Raw genomic sequence first — 21,806 nt, 5'->3', positions numbered from 1 at the left:
CAACTCCACTGGCGATTGCACTGGGGAGAGTGACAGGGTACCGGGGTCTCAAACCACCCACTACCGAAATTTCCAAACGGAAAACACCCATGCTGGGGAGAGGAAACTGCTAGAGAAGAAAACGAAGTCTTCAACAACCCTCTGCTTAGGGAACAACCCTAACAAAAGCTCTGCTTGGGGAGAAACCCCAACAAAAAGCAGGATAAAGAGGATACAACCAATGCCAGGAATATGAACCAATGTCTTACCTGTTGGGAATCGTGCCACCCTCGGGAGAGCACTGAGAAATTCTTGAGTATCCCTTCATCATTGTGAATGTTCACTTTGTTTAAAACAACAATTTGAAAAATTTATTTGTTTAAAACAATGACATTTTATCGATTAAAACATGAAAAACCTTTGTTGAATTGAAACAAATAAGAGTGCAAATAATTGGATAAAAAGCTCAAATTGATTTGATGGAATGGTAGCCTGCAAATGGCAAGACTCCATAGATCTGTACAAATTTGAAATCAGTGATATATATTGGAAGAGGGCTACATTGAACATAATGATCCTTTCTCTACCAATTTGAATCTCGATGTATGCGAAGCTTCAGTTGACGACGAATCGAGAATCTCTGACGAAAAGACGGTTGCGGAACAGAAAGTCTTGTCAGGATGCAGTTACTTGCCAAATCCCTAATTTTTGCCTAGATTGCCCCAGGGTGAGGTACTCAATCTAGCGGGATGCAAATATACCTCTTATTTTTTATGTCTCTAATTTTTGCCTGGATCACCCTTTCGGATTCTCCACCGAGACGCTTATTTTTGCCTAAGCCGCCCTTTCGGGTTTTCAACTTAGCGAGCTATTCTGTTTTTCATTTGCATATACTCTTTTTTTTAGGCAAAGTATTTCTTGACTGCGTCTGAATTCACAAGACGAGTGAAATCCTCCCCATCCATTGTTGTAAGCATCAAAGCACCGCCTGAAAAGGCTCTCTTGACAACATATGGACCCTCATAGTTTGGAGTCCACTTGCCCCTGGAATCGGGCACGAAAGACAAGACTTTCTTGAGCACGAGGTCACCTTCTCGGAACACACGAGGCTTGACCTTCTTATCAAATGCTTTCTTCATTCTCTGCTGATATAACTGACCATGGCACATGGCAGTCAATCGCTTCTCTTCAATCAAATTCAACTGGTCGTAACGACTCTGAATCCATTCAACATCAGTCAACTTGGCTTCCATCAAGACTCTCATTGATGGGATCTCCACCTCTACTGGGAGAACAGCCTCCATGCCGTAAACAAGAGAGAAAGGGGTTGCCCCTGTTGAAGTGCGGACAGATGTACGATAACCATGCAAAGCAAATGGCAGCATTTCATGCCAATCTTTGTATGTAACTGTCATCTTCTGGATAATCTTCTTGATATTCTTATTAGCAGCTTCAACAGCCCCATTCATCTTAGGTCTGTAGGGAGAGGAATTATGGTGTGCAATCTTGAATTCAGCGCACAACTCATCCATCATTTTATTATTCAGATTAGATCCATTATCAGTAATGATCTTATCCGGTACACCATAACGGAAAATCAGCTGGTTCTTGATGAACTTCACAACCACTTGTCTGGTCATATTCGCATACGAAGCGGCTTCAACCCATTTGGTGAAGTAATCAATTGCTACGAGAATAAACCTGTGTCCATTGGACGCTTTCGGTTCAATCATGCCAATCATGTCGATTCCCCACATGGAGAAAGGCCATGGTGATGAAATCACATTCAGAAGTGTCGGAGGGATATGAATCTTATCCGCATAAATCTGACACTTGTGGCATTTCTTCACATATTTGCAGCAGTCAGACTCCATTGTCAGCCAATAGTAGCCTGCTCTCAACATCTTTCTTGCCATGGCATGTCCATTGGAATTAGTACCAAATGAACCCTCATGGACCTCAGTCATTAACAGGTTTGCTTCGTGTCTATCCACGCATCTGAGCAAAACCATATCGAAATTCCTCTTATACAGCACTTCACCGCTGAGGTAGAAACTGCCTGACAACCTTCTCAAAGTTTTCCTATCTTTCACAGATGCCCCAGGCGGGTAGACCTGGTTCTGGAGGAAATTCTTGATATCAAAATTCCAAGGCTTGTCATCATTCACTTCTTCCACTGCAAACACGTGAGCTGGACTATCCAAGCGCATCACGGCAATATTGGGGACTTCGTTCCGCCACTTGACAACAATCATTGAAGCAAGCGTAGCAAGAGCATCTGCCATCCGATTATCCTCTCGAGGAATATGATGAAAGTCAACTTCTGTAAAGAACGTTGAAATCCTTCTTGCATAATCTCTATACGGAATGAGACTTGGCTGATTCGTCTCCCATTCACCCTTGATCTGATTGACAACCAGGGCCGAATCACCATACACATCGAGATGCTTGATTCTCAAATCAATACATTCTTCTAGTCCCATAATACAAGCCTCATACTCAGCCATATTATTCGTGCATTTGAAAGTTAGCCTTGCTGTAAGCGGAATATGCGTGCCATGAGGAGTAATAATTACTGCCCCAATTCCATTTCCGTATTGATTCACAGCGCCATCAAACACCATCGTCCATCTGGAACCAGGTTTCGGACCTTCATCAAGTGTAGGCTCATCACAATCTTTCATTTTCAAATACAGAATTTCCTCGTCAGGGAAGTCATACTGAACTGACTAATGATCTTCAATCGGCTGGTGCACTAAATGGTCAGCCAAGATACTACCTTTGATAGCTTTCTGAGCTCGATACTCGATATCATACTTAGACAACAACATCTGCCAACGGGCAATCCTCCCAGTTAAAGCAGGCTTCTCGAAGATATACTTGATTGGATCCATCCTGGATATCAACCAAATTGTATGATTTATCATGTACTGGCGCAAACGCTTAGCTGCCCAGGCCAAAGCACAGCACGTCTTCTCAAGCATAGAGTACCGAGACTCACAATCAGTAAACTTCTTACTGAGGTAGTTGTCGCATTACGCGAAAAACCGGCGGGAAACGAAGACAACAGAGCCGCCACCGTGCGTTATTTATCCCAAAGGAGGGAAAGGAAATGCTCGAAGTAAACCTGGAAAAAGCACGGTCTCGCGACCAAAGAGAATGGGATCGGGAGTCGATTATGCGAAGGGAAGGTATTAGCACCCCTACGCATCCGTCGTACTCGACGGGATCCACGCACAAAAGGAAGGAATATGGTTGCTAAAACACTGCTCATAAACAAACAAACACTGGCTGAAAGAGACACAAGAAAACAAATAAGACTGACTCGGCAGGATATCACATCCTGGGCCTACTTAGTCTATCAAGCATAGACATCAGAGTCGAAGTAGTTCGGACTGGGGGAAAAGACATGCTCGCTAGGATGTCGCATCCTATGCATACGTATCTTCTCGGACTAAGAAGAATCAGAGCATCCGTAGCTCGGCTCACGCACGCAAACAAAACCACAGGCAAACATGGAATCTGAATGCCAATCGCTGGACTTACATCAGATTCCGAACCAAAACACACCCACACTGGAAACCAGATGCCACTTGATGGACTTATACCGGACTCCAAGCACACAACAAGAGGATACGGAATGCCAATCGCTGGGCTTACATCCATCTCCTGACACACACAAAGACAAAACAAAAAGGGCGCCCGGAGAGATCAGCTCATCTCCTGCCTACGTACCTCATCTGGTATGAGGATCAGGGCGACGTAGTTCCCCTACGAAGGGACACAGGACTAGCTTAACCAGATAACAGAGGGAGACACAACTAGGGAGACTACGACTCGAGCCTAGATGTTATCATGCAAATCATCCCTAAGTCAAGGTTGCTATCTAACTTGCACAGGCAGCAAGCTATCCTAAACATGACTTGCACATGAAGCAAGCCAAACTAACCCTAACTTGCACCGGAAGCAAGCTAAACTAAAAAAGCACAAACACACGAGCACAAATAGCACACACTATATGCAATCAGTTGGCTCAATCAAGGTTAGGTTTTAGTCGAGGGGTCATATCAACCTCGACAAACAAACCACTGTAACAGGGTAATGTTAGCTCTTAACCCTAACATTGAGAGTTAGGGTGAAGCAGATGAATGGGAAGTGAAGATGAGACTTCACAGCTCTTATCCCTGGCCTGGGAGAGCTTAAGACAAGAATGTGTGGGTTCAGAAGGTGGGAACCCTTCTACACATATGACTGACACAATGTACAATGATCTTTGGTTAGCATCTGCAATGCATCAACACAGTAGTGTGAGCAAAGCAGATGACACACAGAATAGCAGGGGATGGATTGCACATCCCTGGTATCTGCCAATGCCTCTTCCCTTAGGAGGTCTTTGAATATGTACAAGGACAAAAGTAAACAAACACAAACATCGCCTCTTAAGGAGGACTTCAGACAGGTGCCTGGCCAAGTAACAGGCCAGGTCTTCCAGACTACATGGAGTTAGGATGTTATACCTCAATGCTCAAGCTATCAAGCAAAGCAAGAGCAAGTTCACAAGGGAACTAAAGCAACTAAAGTACCTGAAAACAATCCAAGATAATCAGTACTCAACTCAAACAGAAATCAAACAGCAAAGGTTAACAGTTAACTGTACAAGTGTACACAAGCAAACAACAGTCAATGCACAAAGGTGCAAGCCATAAGGCACAAGCTTAAGTCTCAAACCCTACAAAATAAACCAAAGTTAGTCATCAACAATCAATAGGTCAACTCCAATTGAGTAAGCATCATTAAGCATGGCAATTGTGCTTTAAACCTGAAACAAAACTCAAATGTGAGAGCACAAACCACTAGTACAAGACTAGGGTCAAAATGAGATCAAAAAGTCAAAACAGAACATGAAACTTATCCAAAATCAAGATCAAACAATTAGGAAACAAATCCAAGTGGTTTCACATTCATTTCATTCACCAATATCATTTCATGAATCAAAGAGTACAGAACATGCCATTTAGAACCTCAAAAGACCAAACAGAATGACTCTACTCAAAGCAATTCACAAACATTTCAATAAATCACCAAAAACTTCATGATCAAACAGCATTCACAACATGAGCTACACACCAAATTTCAACTCATTTGGACCAAGGGAAGCAAGTCAATGAAATTCATCAAGTCAACACAAATTCAAACAAGCTCATACAAGGCACCAAAACATGCATCCACTTCAAGCAGGCATAAAATAGGATTGGCATAAGATAAATGAATGAAACCAAAGCCATGGCAAACTTCAAGATGTCTATAATACACATGCCAAATTTCAAGTCCATCCAATAATGCATGAGGATTTCACAAATCATATAAAATCATGTCTCACAAGAAGTCAACAATTGGTCAAACAGGGGAGAAAATCTCAATCAAATTGGAAATGCACTCAAAAATTCCAGAAACATTCACAAGAATTCTCAACATTCATAAGTATTCTCATGCAAAAATTCAGTTCAATTCAAGTTCAATAGGCATGGCAAATAAAATCAAGAAGTTGGACAAGAATGGTGTGACACAAATTGTCACACCTCTATTAAAAAAATCATATCTCATCAACCAGCAATGATAAAATCACAAACTCTATACCAAAAAATCCCTAAAGGTGTCTAGATTAAGCACAAAAAATTTCAGCCTCATTGGATTAAGCATCAACATTTCACAGGCAAAATGGCATGGAAGGTACAAATTGGATACACATGAACAAACCCTAGGCATTTTAAAAATCTACACGTGCATAAATTCTGGAAAAATCACCATAAAAAACTAGAGATCATGAAGAACACTATGCAAAAAAACCCACATTATTTGGACAAATATTCGTTGACTTATGATTTTTGGAAGATCAGCATGTGAAATGAAATAAAAATTGAGAAAGAAAATGAAATTATGGAAATTAAAAGAAATAATGGCAAACTTGTAAATAACACGAACTCTGGCCAAGGCAAAACGATGCGTTTCACTTAAGTGAAACGCAGGCCAATCGGGTGGCGACACATGGCCCAGTACATGCGTAGAAAACACGAAAACGCATGCAATCAGCGAAGGCACGGATCAATCAAGCTTTCTGGAAACGTTTTTTAGGGTTCTTCGCTTATTCATCCAGTTCATCATCATCATGAACTTTTGTTTACAGAATTTAACAATCAACATACCAATCGATTCATCTTAGCACGCACATCAATAATCCAAACATAATTAAACCTAAATCGTGCTAACAAGGAAGAATCGAACAGAATAAGTTTTGACAACCAAACTTCAAATCCAAATATCTCTCTCGATACTTAATGAAAACTCATGATTCAAGTTGCAGTGCAATCAGCATGGCAAGATCTATGATAAACATATCAACATTTCAACATTAGCAAGGTTCGAATTCCAACCTGATTTGCAGAACAGAGATGGATTCGTGGTTGTTTGGCCTTATAGTGTAGAAACAGCACTTCTTTGATGCTCCAGGAGATGAATGAGTGAAGACTTTAGCTCAGCAATGCTCGGTGATGCTTTAAATTCAAACTGCCATGTGAGGATACTCGATGTAACAGTGTTGTTCTAGCTTCAACAGTGATGAATTTATGCTTTAATCCAACTCCAATAGGCTTGTGTATGATGGATCCTTGAAGAACAATGCAAGTTCTATGGAAATTTTTGCAGAAAAATCAAGAGGAAAAGTTGAGAGAGTTTTCACTTTTAGATCTAGATCTGAGTAAGAGTGAATGTTAATGTGTTTTCTGTTTTGATTAACCATTTATACCCTCTGTTAATGACCCTTGCTAAACCATATTAAGCCAAGCCAAGAGGATTAATGAAATGAGTGTTTGTGTGCAAATTGCTATTTCACCTTCATGTGCATGGGGTGCATGCTACAGTGCACGAAATTGGGCCTAAACACATTCCAAATATGATTTTTAATCAAATGCAATTGGTAGAAAGTGTAGAAAATGTTTATTTTGAAAGTCACTTTTTTAACTCTCCCTTTTTAAATTCAAGTCACTAAAAAAATGCCATTTTGATGTGATGATTTTTGATGAAATGTGATGAAGTATTTGGATAGAACATGTCAAATGTGACTTGTAGCAAAAAACCTCACTCAATTTGGCAAAATGGTTCAAGAGTTATGCCTCCTTGAAGTTCAAAATTTCTTGACAAAGATTTGATCATAACTTGCCAACCGCAAATGATAAATGGATGTTCTTGGACTTTTTGGAAAGGTGAGAGCAAGATATTCAACTTTCATGTTGGACAAAATTCCATTTGAAGCTTGTATGATGATGTAAGTTTGAGGAGAAAAACTTTCTATTTTTGGCAATTTCCAATTACAGGTCATTTACTATTTTTGGAAACTTTTCCTCTGATCTCAAATTCTTCCATGTTGATGTTTGCAATGTCAAATGAGACTTGTATGGACATAAATGAGGCCTTTCAAACCATCTCCCACCTTCAAATCCTTGATTTCTGGCACAGTTGACTTTCTAGGGTTTCTGGTGGATTGAACAATGACTGATGACTTCTGAGCACCCAATCTTTAACCAAACCACTTCAAAAGGACCCCTAGGTCATGTGAACATGTTGAACCAAACCTAGGGCTTTGCTTCCTTGAGAAATACACTTGCTTGCTTGATTAACTGATCCTCCTAACCAGTTGACCTAATCTTGTCTGATGGCTTGCACTTGGGCAAAGGACAATGCTATGTTAATGACTTAAAATGAAAATGAATGTACAAAAGGGAGGTGCAAATTTGAGGTGCTACAGTAGTATATAGCAAATTCTTTCCTCCCTGATTCATCTTGCTGACCGAGTACACAACCCATTGAGTCTTCAAGAACAGTTAAGTACATAATCAGAGGTCTTCCTTCCACAGGAGGAGACAAGATCGGAGGTTCAGACAGATACTCTTTGATACTGTCGAAATCTTTCTGGCAATCCTCGGTCCAATCATGAGATTGATCTTTCCGGAGGAGCTTGAATATCGGCGCACATGTGGCAGTCATGTGGGATATAAATCTGGAAATATAGTTCAAGCGGCCAAGAAAACCTCGGACTTGCTTCTCAGTTTTGGGTGCAGGCATCTCTTATATTGCTTTGACCTTTGTAGGATCAACTTCAATACCTCTTTCGCTTACCATAAAACCCAACAACTTGCCGGAACGGACTCCAAATGTACATTTGTTCGGATTCAGGCGAAGTCTAAACTTCCTCAGACGCTGAAAAAGCTTCAACAAATGCTCAATATGCTCAACTTCCGTTCGGGACTTAGCAATCATATCATCAACATAGACCTCTATCTCCTTGTGCATCATATCATGAAACAAGGTAGTCATAGCTCGTTGATACGTGGCTCCGGCGTTCTTCAAACCGAAGGGCATCACTCGATAACAGAATGTTCCCCAAGGTGTGATGAATGTTGTCTTCTCCATATCTTCGGGTGCCATTTTGATTTGATTATATCCGGAAAATCCGTCCATAAAGGAAAAGACTTTGAATTTAGCTGTATTGTCTACCAACATATCAATGTGTGGTAGAGGAAAATCATCTTTCGGACTAGCCTTATTCAAATCTCTGTAATCAACGCACATACGGACTTTTCCGTCCTTCTTAGGCACAGGCACAATATTGGCCACCCATTGAGGATATGTAGAAGTCACCAGAAACTCCGCATCAATTTGCTTCTGAACTTCCTCTTTGATCTTCACTGCCATATCTGGATGAGTTCTTCTGAGCTTCTGCTTTACAGGCACGCACTCAGGCTTCAAAGGCAGGAAATGTTGCACAATATCTGTATCTAAACCCGGCATGTCTTCATATGACCAAGCGAAGATATCGGAATATTCTCGTAGCAACTCAATCAATCTCTTCTTGACAGATTCTTCAAGAAGTGCCCCAATCTTCACCATACGAACACAATCCTCAGACCCCAAGTTGACTGTTTCCAAATCTTCAAGGTGCGGCTGAATGATCTTCTTCTCGTGCTCAAGGAGACGGGTAATCTCATCAGGAATCCCTTCAACATCATCTTCCTCTGCCTCAAATACAGGGAATTCAAAATTGGGAGATGGCGTTGGATCATTATGTTCAATGGGTTTTAGAATCAACCTGCATAATGATTTTGGTCAATAAAAACTTTAGAATTTAAGCAAGCAAATCATTATGCAGATGAAAAATGTTTGCTTTTATTCTTGTTTTTATGGGTTTTTTGTGATCACTGGTTTCATGCAGAAAGCAAAAAGTGAAAACAAATGGAAAAACAAATGTTTAACGATGCATTAACTGAATGAAACATCATTGTATTAAATGCTGCCAACAGTGTCATCACTTCTCCTTTTGGCATGGGAGAAGGGTTTTGAACAAAGTGAACAATTACTCTGATCTATGGATGACCGTAGGAACATCTACAGCGACCCAATTGTGGCAGACAACACCAGGAATGACAAAATTGTTCAGATCTTCTGCATCCTCTTCCAAGATAGCAGCAGCCTCTTCCTCAAGTTGATCGTCATGGATGAATCCTGCACTCTTGAACAGACCTTGCTCATTAAATGCCCCAGAACAGTAGCCAATGCCAGCCCGGGATCTATTGTCTTCAAGCTCAATCATCTTCCCCAAACCAACAACTGCACCACACTCAACGGCCAGTTTCGCATCTCGGTAGGAAGCAAATGAATGAGACTTCTTCTCAATTGGTTCATCAATAGATAAAGCTTGGAACGGAGTTCCAACTTCATCCTCAGCGTCAATATATGAGAAAGAAGACAAGTGGCTAACCAGGAGGGCCTTTTCTCCCCCTACCACAACCAGTTTCTTGTTCTTGACAAATTTCAGCTTCTGGTGTAGGTGGATGTCACGGCGCCAGCCTCGTGAATCCATGGTCTGCCTAAGAGACAGCTATAAGATGGGTGTATATCCATTACCTGGAAGGTAACTTGGAAATCACTAGGTCCAATTTTGATTGGGAGATCAACTTCCCCAATCACAGTTTTACGCGACCCATCAAATGCTTTCACAACAACACCACTCTGCCTCATAGGAGGACCTTGATATGACAACTTGGAGAGTGTGGATTTTGGTAATACATTCAGAGACGAGCCAGTGTCCACCAGCACGTTGGACATGGCATCAGATTTGCAATTCATAGAGATGTGTAAAGCCATGTTGTGGTCTCTTCCCTCCTCAGGGAGATCAGCGTCACAAAAACTCAAAGTGTTGCAAGCAGTGATGTTTGCAACTATACCATCAAACTGTTCAACGGTGACGTCGTGATCAACATACGCCAGATCCAAGACTTTCTGCAGAGCCTTCCTATGGGGTTCTGAATTCAGCAGCAGAGATAGAACGGAGATTTTGGAGGGCGTTTGTAGAAGTTGGTCTACAACATTGTACTCACTCTTTTTGATGAGCCTCAGCATCTCATCAGATTCTTCATTCACAATGCCACTAGGGCCAACTGAAGAAGCAGGAGTCTTTTGTACAGAGGAGGGTTTGGCAACAGGTGCCGGATTATGAACATTCACAGCGGTCCCAACCGGACGCTCAACAGCATCAGAAGCAACAGGAGCCTTGGGAGGTGCAGAAAACACACGACCACTACGGGTCAATCCACTCACATCAGCAATGTTGGTTACAGACGTTGAAGGCAAAGGCACTTCTATCCCATCTTCTACAGCAACAGGGTTATATCTGAATGGCATAGCTCTGTCTGAAGAATAAGGCACAGGGCCCGCAGGCTTGATCACTAGAGACGGAGAGACCTTCGGCTTGCTGCTATCATAGCGGATAACGACAGGCTCAGGAAGCTTGAACACAAGCGATATAACATTCACCTCCGGTTCATCTTCATCCACATTCCGATTCTGAAGGATCTCAATGGTACCCTCATCCAACAACTCTTGAAGCTCTCTTCGTACCTGATTGCAACCCAGACGATTAACCGAGCAAATGCGGCATTTGTCGTGGTCATGCTCCATGTGGTTGTACTGACGCAGCAACCGATGTAATTCGACCAGCGACTATCTAATATGGCTTACATATTTGACCTTGTACTTCCCAAGGCATCCCTGGACCATATTAACAGATTTCCCATGCGCGGGCAATGGGTTCTTTGTAACATTCGGACCTGAGTCTTCAAAACTCAGAATGCCACATCTCATCAAGTCTTGCACTTTGGTCTTCAGCTGAAAACAGTTCTCTACATCATGGCCCGGAGCGCCAGAATGATAGACACAGTGCAGGTCAGGCTTATACCACCACTGAGGGTTGACCGGTATAGCCGGAGGATCTCTTGGAGTAATCAGCTTCCGCTCTATTAGAGAGGGATACAACTCTACATACGACATGGGAATCGGATCGAAACTGATCTTCTTCCTATCATAGTTCATGTTGGCTTGATTACTGGTGCTACCACGAGGCTGGTAGGCCTGTTGCTGTGGACGAGATTGCTGTTGACGATACTGTTGAGAAGATTGTTGTTGATTGTGTTGCTGCTGCTGATATTGCTGATGTTGCTGAGGCTGATAATTGTCTCGGAAAATAGGTGCTATACTAGCCACTTGGTGTTGATGACGCACTGGCTTCCTCTTATCAGAGGGTCTCTTGGATTTAGCATGAGACTGCACAGCATGTGCCTCCCCATCCTTCTTCTTAAACGCCCCATACCGTTTAGAAGAGCCTTCATCTTTTGCCAATCGTCCTTCACGGACTCCTTCCTCGAGGCGCATCCCCATGTTCACCATCTCGGTGAAATCAGAGGGAGCACTTGCTACCATCCGCTCATAATAGATTGAGCTAAGAGTCTTCAAGAAGATCTTAGTCATTTCTTTCTCCTCTAGTGGTGGAGTAATCTGAGCAGCCAGCTCTCGCCACCTCTGGGCGTACTCCTTGAATGTCTCCTTGTCCTTCTGAGACATGGCCCTGAGCTGATCACGGTCAGGCGCCATATCAACATTGTACTTATATTGCTTGACGAAGGCTTCGCCAAGGTCGTTGAAGGATCGGATATTAGCACTGTCCAAACTCATGTACCATTTGAGTGCAGCACCGGACAGACTGTCTTGAAAATAATGGATCAGAAGCTGATCATTATCAGTTTGGGTAGACATCTTCCTAGCGTACATCACCAGGTGAGCAAGAGGGCAGGTGTTCCCCTTATATTTTTCAAAGTCAGGTACTTTGAATTTGATCGGAATTTTGACACCGGGAACTAGGCACAACTCGGCAGCAGACTTGCCGAACAAATCCTTCCCTCTGAGGGTCTTCAACTCCTTTCTCAGCTCAAGGAATTGATCATTCATAGCTTCCATCTTCTCATTAACATCCGGGCCCTCAGACGGCTCGGAATGATAGATGGTGTCGTCTACCCTCGGCATGGTATGCACGACAGGAGGAGTAGCAACAGGGACCGGGCTAGATGCCGGCATGTGAGCAAAGGTTGGAGCAGGGATATCAGGCATGAAACCCGGAGGCATACCCCAAGGAAACTCGGCTGGCATAGCATGAGACGCGAAATGAGCATTGGCGGCTGGCATAGTCGGAACAACGACCTCTGATATAACCGTCCTCTGGACAGGAGTTGCAGGCGGTTGAGCAGGTTGGTTCTGAGCAGCAAGGAGTTGCTCCATCAAAGCGCCAAGTCTGGCGACCTCTTCTTTTAGCTCACGGTTCTCTTGCTCTAGCTGATCCATAACTCTTGCAGAATTGGCTCGAGTATAGTACCGGTGAGTCAGCTTGTCTTCAAAATAAATGAAGAACACAGAGTTAGGGTAAGGAGACCAGAAACAAGGTACCTGCTTATGCAAAATGATGCATGTAATGCTAGTGCATATGCTTTATTTTATTTTCAAGGAACCCTTAGGTATTTGCAAATTTTGAATATTTAAGCATTTATTATCATTATGGAAAATATCTCATTCAATATAATCGAGACAAAGAATTACAGCATTTTGATCATATTACAAAGAGAAAAGGAAAATCACATCCTATGGATCCCTAGAAGCTCGGGATGCTGGAAGACGAGAAACACACAGCTTCTTGATCTCTCTCTCATAGGTAGCTTCCATAACCGCTTTCTCCTTTGCAAGTCGATCATACTTCCTCTTCCAGAACTTGGAAGATTGAGGAAGCAAAGAAGTCCAAGTATCGTTCGGATCGTCGATCACTCGATGCTCGAGGAACTCAATCAGAGCGTCCTTCTCTTTCAGCTGTTGAAGCAATTCTTCTCTTTCACGAATCCAAGCACGTGAAAGGTCTTCTTCTCTCAACTCCTCTACACGTTGGGTAGGGAGGGTTGAAGGCCCAGCCACATCCAAAGGTGTAGGTCTCGGATGATCATATGGCATGAGGTATACGGCAGCTCTCTGTCTGACCCAAGAAGTATAAGGCTCCAAAGCAATGCAATTCTTCGGACCCAATTCATTCCTACTCTTCTTGCAGATCTTGCGCCAAGCGCGGACAAATCTGGCTTTCAGGCCTTGGGGATCTTTACCCTCCTGAAAGAATACACCTTCTAACAGAATGTTATGAGGTTTATCCTTTAGGGGGAACCCAAGCTGACGTCGTGCGAGAATGGGATTGTAGCTGATCCCACCACATGTACCAAGAAGAGGCACATTAGGGAATTCACCACAGTAGTCAATAATCTGCACTGTATCATACACGCGATCATACCAAGAGATATCATCATTAGTGAGAGACATGAGTCTCTGAGACCACCGTAGACATCCTTTGTTCTCCTTAAAAGCAACAGTCTGCGGTAAGTGAGAAATAAACCACTTGTACAGCAGAGGTAGACAGCATACAATAACTCCTCCGCACTTTGCATTCCTCATATGCAAAGAGACATAGGCATCACCCAACAAAGTCGGGACGGGATTAAGAACTGAGAAGATCCTAATGGCGTTCATGTCCACAAATTTGTCGAAGTTGGGAAATAATACCAATCCATAGATGAGCAACACAAATAAAGCCTCAAAGGCATCCTCACTCATGGTCTTCCCATAAACAGTAGCTTGAGCGACGAGGAACTTGGAAGGAAAACCCTGAATTCCGCCTTTGGTAGTCAGATTAGCTTTAATCAAGTCTTCGTCTATGTGCAACAAGTCCGCAATCTCTCGAGCAGTCGGAATACTCTCTAGGCCACTGAACGGCACCTGATCCAGAATCGGGATCCCAATAAGGTGAGAATACTCCTCCAAGGTAGGCAGCAGCTGGAAGTCTGGAAAAGAGAAGCAGTGGTACAGAGGATCATAAAACTGTGCCAGAGTACTCATCAGTCCCTCATCAACCTGAGTAGTCAACAGAGGCAGAAGCTTCCCATAACGAGCTTTGAAACCCAAGGGATCTAATACATAAGATGTCAGATTCCTTAACTCTTTCACATCGGGCTGTCTAAAGCTGTACTTCTTTGTATGCCTTTTCGGTCTTTCCATGTCTGAAAATTTTGCAAATAAACCCTTTAAGTTCCTTGAAAATTTTCTGATTTTTTTTTTATGACATGAATGCAGATGAATGCATGAATGCATGAATGCAACAATCACACTCAAGGATCAAGTAAGTCACACCAAACAAAGGTCATGGGAAAGCTCATTGTATCCCTAATATCAATCATCCATTTTGGTGGATTTAGGTTTTCACCTTATCAACACCCAAGTTCCATTGATATTAACGGTACATGAACCGGCTCTAACATCCTTAATATCAATCATCCATTTTGGAGGATTATGGTTTACACCTTATCGACGCCCAAGTTCCACTGATATTAAGAATATTTGAACGACTCAACCATGAATCACGGGTTTGCTGAGAGTCACGAGCATGGAGTCTCGGTTAAGAACCACCCAAAAGGGAGTGTACTAGGGTTTAAACCTGCCAGACATGTTCTATCAGAGGTTCCCATAATCATCGTCCCATCTCTCGGATATTATCGGAGGAACGAATACTCGTATTCCAAAAATATTCTCAAGAGAGACTCTTATGAGTGTAGTATCGCGTAACAATCGCATCAGATCTTACATCTGAACGACCTCCGCACTACGCCCTAAAAATAGGCCAAGATGGGCTTGGTAAACTACGGTCCTTGGCTTCTAAGGCACATGATTGAAAGAATAATGCCTAACCACAAATAACTTGTGTGACATTATTAATCCAACATGACCTCCACCAAGTGAATGGACTCGCAAGTCAACTGGCTAAGGAATACTCCACACCAGTCGACAAGACTACGCCATTCTCCTATCCTAGAGTGCACTCGAGTTCGGGTATAGAACTTATCTCACAGAGATCACCAAAGCAAACAGCATTTGTATATCAAGCAATTTAAACATTACAATCAATACAGTTATCCCAAATTGTACAAAAACATGTCAAATAGCACATAAATAAATATCATACAACAAGGGTGAAAAGTAGGCAATACCACCAGGGAAGGTCTAATGTAGATATCTCCCCAGCAGAGTCGCCACTTTTTTGTAGCGGTGTATTCGTCACTTTATGATTTATTGACTAAATCAAAAGCAAAGTATACAAAGAAATCGAGTCGCCACCGCACTTTTATTTATCCTAAGGACTGGTTAAAAAGCGAACAAAAACCTAAGAAGTTTTACACGTAGAAAACTAATAAAAAGATCAGAGAATCTGGGTAAGGGGTAAATTACGCAATGGGAAGGTGTTAGGCACCCATCACGTCCTAGGTACTCCTAGGGAGCCCTTTTCACACTTGTTGTATAAGAAAAAGTTTATTTGTTTATGACATATTGTGCAAACATGAATGGGATGATGAGAAAAGAATATACAATTTTTATTATTTTTGTGTTTGAACGGATGAACCCGTTGCCTACGTACCTTCCATCAAAGGTAAGGATCAAAACGCCGTAGTTCGGCTAAAAGATTTACAAAAATTAGTGAGTTCATTTTAAAACACATGCCCTAAGGCTTTTCATTACCAATGGGAGAAAACTCAACCTGTATCAACAATCCACCATGTGAGGACGGCTTCGACGTACTAGAGGGGTTAACCCTGTTTTCAGTACGGAAGTCTTACAATCAACTCACTAAGGATAAGGTAAGATTTACATCAACCGCTATGGTAATTGAAACCTATGGCTAATGTGTGAAAACATGTCAACAATGGACAAAGCCACAAAACAATTGAATGGGTGAAGTTAATTGATTATGAGTATTCATAAAATATGGTCAAGGTATGATTAGGATTGATTCAGAAAGAAGTATTATCAAAAGTGAAGTTTGAAAAGTCAAGGACTTAGGGTCCAGGTTTCTAATTTGAAAAGAGATGAGAATGTTTGCACAACATGTATTCACAAGTTTTAAAAGTCAACAAGTGAAAAGGGGTTTTGAAACAAGAAGGATGTGGATGAAGGAGTGTAAAACTTCCTAGAAGTTCACCTCTTGAGATCATATAGAAGATGATTCAAGTGTGTCCTTAGGAATAGGCAACAAAGCAAGTAAGCAAATAAAAGCAAGGTGATACCGGATGCCATCAATGGACTTATACCAATCTCACAACAAAGGTGGATACCGGATACCAATAAATGGATTTACACCAGTCTCCTAAAACAAACAGGGATGTCAGATGCCAATAAATGGACTTATTCCAACCTCCTAAAGCAAAACAAGACATGGATATCAGATGCCAATCTATCTGGGCTTACTCTAATCTCCAACAGATGATCATGGGAGTACAAATGCCAACAACATGGTCTTACACTTGCATCCTCACATACAACAACAAACACAAGCAATAAGCAATGGACATGAGTGGCCAAATGAGATGGTCTTACACTCTATCCCCTCCAAATCATAGGAACAATGGCCAATGAATGGTCTTACAGTTGTCCTCAATGGGTAAACCAAAGATGGATCACAAAGATATGAAATGATGATCATGCAATAATGAACAATTAATGATGATAAATGCACAAAGGCGTACAAGCAAACATGTACAAATGAACCAAGCAATCAGTCAAACAAAGTCATTTAGCACCCACTATAACCAAGCAATTAGGCTCAAGCAAAGGGTTAGACTTTAAAGTCAACTGGAATGGGATAAGTGGTGCTCTTAACCTTGACATTGAGAGCCAAGGTGAAGCAGATGAAAGGATATGAGGGGTGTGCCTCATTGCTCTTATCCCTGGTCAGAGAGAGCATTGAATATCAGAAGGTGTGGGAGTCCAGAAAGTTGGAACTCTCTCCACAAGTTAATGACTCGATAGATCTTGGGTTTTTACTCACTATGCATCAACACATGTGGTGTGAGCAAGGTGAGTGACACACAGAATAGTAGGAGATAGGCTACATATCTCTTCTATCTACCAATTGCCTCATATGAGGTCTTTTACCTGCTTGGGGACAAAGATAAACATTCACAAACATTGCCTCTTAAGGAGGACTTCAGACAGGTGCCTGGCCAAATAACAAGCCAGGTCTTCCATACTACATGGAGACAAGAGATTCTACCTCAATGCTTAAGCAAAGCAAAGCAATAACAAGTTCACAATGAACTATAGCAACTAAATGTACCTGTAGAAACATCAAACAAATTAGTATGTTATACAGACAAACAACCAACAGTTAATGCAACAGACAACCAAAATAGGCAAAGGCATAAGCCACAAGTCAATCCCAATTGAATCAACTTCAACCTACAAAACACACATTAGTAATCAAAAGCAAATATCAAATGCTCTCAAGATGAGGCATCATCAATTGTGTAACTTGCATGTGCAACCTGAAACAAAGCTTCAAACATGAGATGTAAACCCTTAGGCCAAAGCCTAGGGTCCAAGATAAGGAAAAAAAATTAAAACAGCACATGAAAATTAACCAAAGTCAAGATTAGTCAATTAAGAACAAAGTCTAATTGGTCTCATATCAAAACTATGCACCAATTCCATTTCACAAACAAATCATGTCAAACTAGGCAAGTTGAGATCACATTGATGTAAACAGAATGAACACAAGCATATCAATACCAAAATGGCTCAATGAATTCCAGGAAAAATCATGCTTAAACAGAACACATTGAATGAGCAACACACCAAAAATCATTGCAATTGGATAAAGGGAAGCAAGTCAATTAAAATCCCTAAGTCAAAGCATATTCAAACAAGCTCATACAAGACACTAAATCATGCATCAACTTCAAGCAAGCATAAAACAGAATTGGCATAAGATAAATGAACCAAATCAAAGCCATGTCAATCTTCAAGATGTCTATAAGGCACATGCAAAATTTCATGTTCATCCAATAAACACCAAGGATTTCACAAATCAAATGATGTCATGACTCACAAAAGGTTCACAATTGGTCAAACAGGGGAGAAATTATCAAACAAATTGAAAATGCATTCAAAAATCCCAGGAAAAATCACAAGCAAACTAGACATCCATAAGTATCAACATGCAAAAATCCAGACCAATTCAAGTTCAATAAGCATGGAAAATAAAATCAAGAACATGAACAAGAAATGGTGTGACATACATTGTCACACCTCCAAAGATCAGGTCATATCTCACAATCCAGAAATGCAAAAATAGCAAACCATATACCAAAATGACTAGGAATTAGTCTAGATCATGCATATACAATTTCAAGAATTTTGGATCAACCATCATGATTTCACAAATGAAATGGTAAGCTATGTGCAAGAAATGACATGTGAAAACAAACCCTAGGCATTTTAAAAATCCAACCGTGCACAAATTTATTAAAAATCATCAAAAAATGAAGGACATCTCAAGGATCATGGTGGAAAAAATCTCATGTGAATCGGATCAATATTGGATGATTTATGAATTTTCTAATGTAAAAGAAAATAAAAAATGCATGGAAGGAAACATGTAACATGATAGGCATATATGACAAAAATGCAACAAAGCAAATTGGATGGATGCTGAAGCGGGGAATCGAACCCCTGAGTAATTCAAAAATGAGCGCCACTTAAGTGAAACGCTGCGTTTCACTTAAGTGCATGGCGCGCTCTGATTGGCTCATGGCGCTAAAACGCGAAATCACATGCAAAGGCAAGGCAAAACGGATTGAAGCATGTTCTGGAAACGAAAATATGAAGTTCATCATCATCTTCATGCTGTTCATAATCATCAAGAACATTTGGCCACAGAAATTCATAAAAATCATATGGATCGATTCATCTCAACATGCACATCACCAATCCAGCTTCAGTTTGATTTAATTCTAACTATATCACATGAATCGAGCAAAACAAATTCTAACAATCAATATTCAAATCCAAATATCTTCCTCAAAACTTAATGAAATTGCACGATTCAAAGTTCTACGTGTTCAGTGATAACATGAAATTATATCATATTTTAGGACTTAATTCAATTCAATTATATTATTATTTATTTCAATTTACTGCATTTTATTAGATATTACGCGGTATTTCCTTTCTATTTGCCTCAGGTGTCTTATTTGAAGCACAAGTAAAAAAGGAAGAAAAGGAGGTGCAAAAAGGAATGAAAAGAAACAAATAGCAAAAGCCAAGCCCAGCCCAAAGAAGACACAGGCGTCGTGCCTGTGAAGACCGCCACGGATGTTGTGACGAACGTCACGCTGCATACACTTATGTGACGAGCGTCACACATGGTGTGACGGACGTCACACCATCCCCCTACATTTCTGCCTTCAGAGACGTTGAGAGTCCACGTTTACACGCTGAATCCTATTTCCACGGCGATGCATCCGTTACGTGAAGACTCCTTGACGCAGACTGCTTTGAAAACCGTTACGGAAAGCATCAATATAAATAGCAACTTTGCAAACCCTGCAGAGGTTCCACGCTTCCACGTTTGCACGCTTTTTCCAGATTTCGGCATTTTCCAATTTTCTTTTCTTCAGCAGTTTAAGCGTACCTTTTACATACCGCTTTTGCAATTTTTATTGTTTTCTCTTGCAACTCTATTTTCCTCTCTAGCACTTAATTAATTTTCACATAATAGTTTCCACACCGGAAACTATTGTGTACCTTTTTACCGGATCTAACCTTACGTTAGAATCTAGTTTTTTATTCCTTCGTTTTAATTTGTTGTTCGATTGAAGAATTCAAGAGCAAATCCTACCGGCTTGTGGTGGAGTGTTCAAGACTACTGTTTAAATTATTCAGGTTCTTTAATTATTGTTTAATGCTTTGTTTTATTATTTATTTATATTATTTGCTTGAGATGAGTCTGTTTATGCATGATAATTATTTAAGTTCGTTTAGCATGTCTGGCTAATTCGCCTAGATATCGGTATGTAAAGTAAGCGGAATAAGGGATCAAAACTAAGTCGGTTTAATTAAATTTAAAATTAAAATCACTCTTTTTACGGTCTCAGTTTACAGGTGTAACACCTCAAAATTTGCCCTCCTCTCTTGGGACTAGCATTAACATATTGCATATCATTTTAGGTCATTAGGCATTGCATATTGCATATCATGTGGTTACATTGTGCAAGCTATTCTCCCAAGTCTTGATCAGAAGATGAGGAAGTCAAAGTGCAAGCCTAGGGTTTATTGACTGATCATGGGCCATCTGAGGATTGGGCTGTGAATTAGGGTTTTATGATTCTCCAAGGATATTGGTCTTCATCTTGATTGCAATGATACATCATCATCATCATGGTTGGTTATCATCAGAAGAATCAAGTGTTGAAGCAGATCCCTTGAGATTAGGGTTTTGACCACTGGTCAACCCTAATCAGTTGCATTGGGCCAGTCAGGGCATGATCAGGAGATGAGGTTTATGATGGTTGTGGGGTTCATTCTATGATTATATTGTGTTAATTGAGGCTATGGTTTCACCCTTGAGCCATTTCAGTTGAAGATTGGAGCTCAGTTTGTTCTATGCATTGCCTGATTCATCCATCAGATGAAAAAGTCAACGTGGTCAACTGTACATGATTTGATGGATTTGGAGGTGGAAATGAGTTGGATACACTTCATTCATGTTGGAACAAGTGTTATATGACATCTCAAAGCTTAAAAATGAAGAAAATCAAGTCAGGACAAAAACTGCCAAAAATAGAAAGTGACTTGTAATGGAAGTTTCCAAAAACGGAAAGTTTTGGACCTCAAAGCCACGTGTCCAAGGAAGCTTCAAATGAAAATTTGTTCAACATGAAAGTTGTAGATCTTGTTCTTACCTTTCCAAAAAGTCCAAGAAGTTGAAAATCCCATGTATGGTTGGAAAGTTATGGCTCAGTGAATTTCAGAAATGACCCATAATCAGGAGGCCATAATTTCCACATGGTTTGTCCAAATTGCAAGTTCTTTATATGCACAAACTCCATTTGACATGTACTTTCATGGTGCATAATTTGAATTTCCCAAAAGTGGTCAATGCAAAAAGTCACTTTTCAACTGGACAGTTAAATTAGACCAGGGGCAAAATTGTCCAACTTTCAAAATAATTGGAATTTTTGAGTGGGGATTTTTGCTACACCTCATGAATGGCATTTGAAATATGTTGGAATCATCATTTCATGGCTAGGCTTCATAATTTGAGAATTGGCTTGAAAAATGGAAGTTGCAAAATTGGACAAATGCAAATACATAGTGAAATTGAGATTGGCTTATCCAATGAGTATGAGACAAGTGGAGACAGCTCACACATGGCATTTGGAAGGTGTGTGAGCTGTCAAACAGGTGGCATTGAGCTGGCATTGGAAATTCCCATTTTGCCCTCACTTTGGAAATTACCATTTCACTAATCAAATGCATTTGGCTAATTAGATGGATTAAGTGGTAATTAAGCTTGAGTATATAATCCTAAT

Source organism: Lathyrus oleraceus, chromosome 6, assembly GCF_024323335.1.
Source record: "Lathyrus oleraceus cultivar Zhongwan6 chromosome 6, CAAS_Psat_ZW6_1.0, whole genome shotgun sequence".
Lineage (NCBI taxonomy): Eukaryota > Viridiplantae > Streptophyta > Magnoliopsida > Fabales > Fabaceae > Lathyrus > Lathyrus oleraceus.
Note: the sequence above shows the minus strand (reverse complement) of the source record.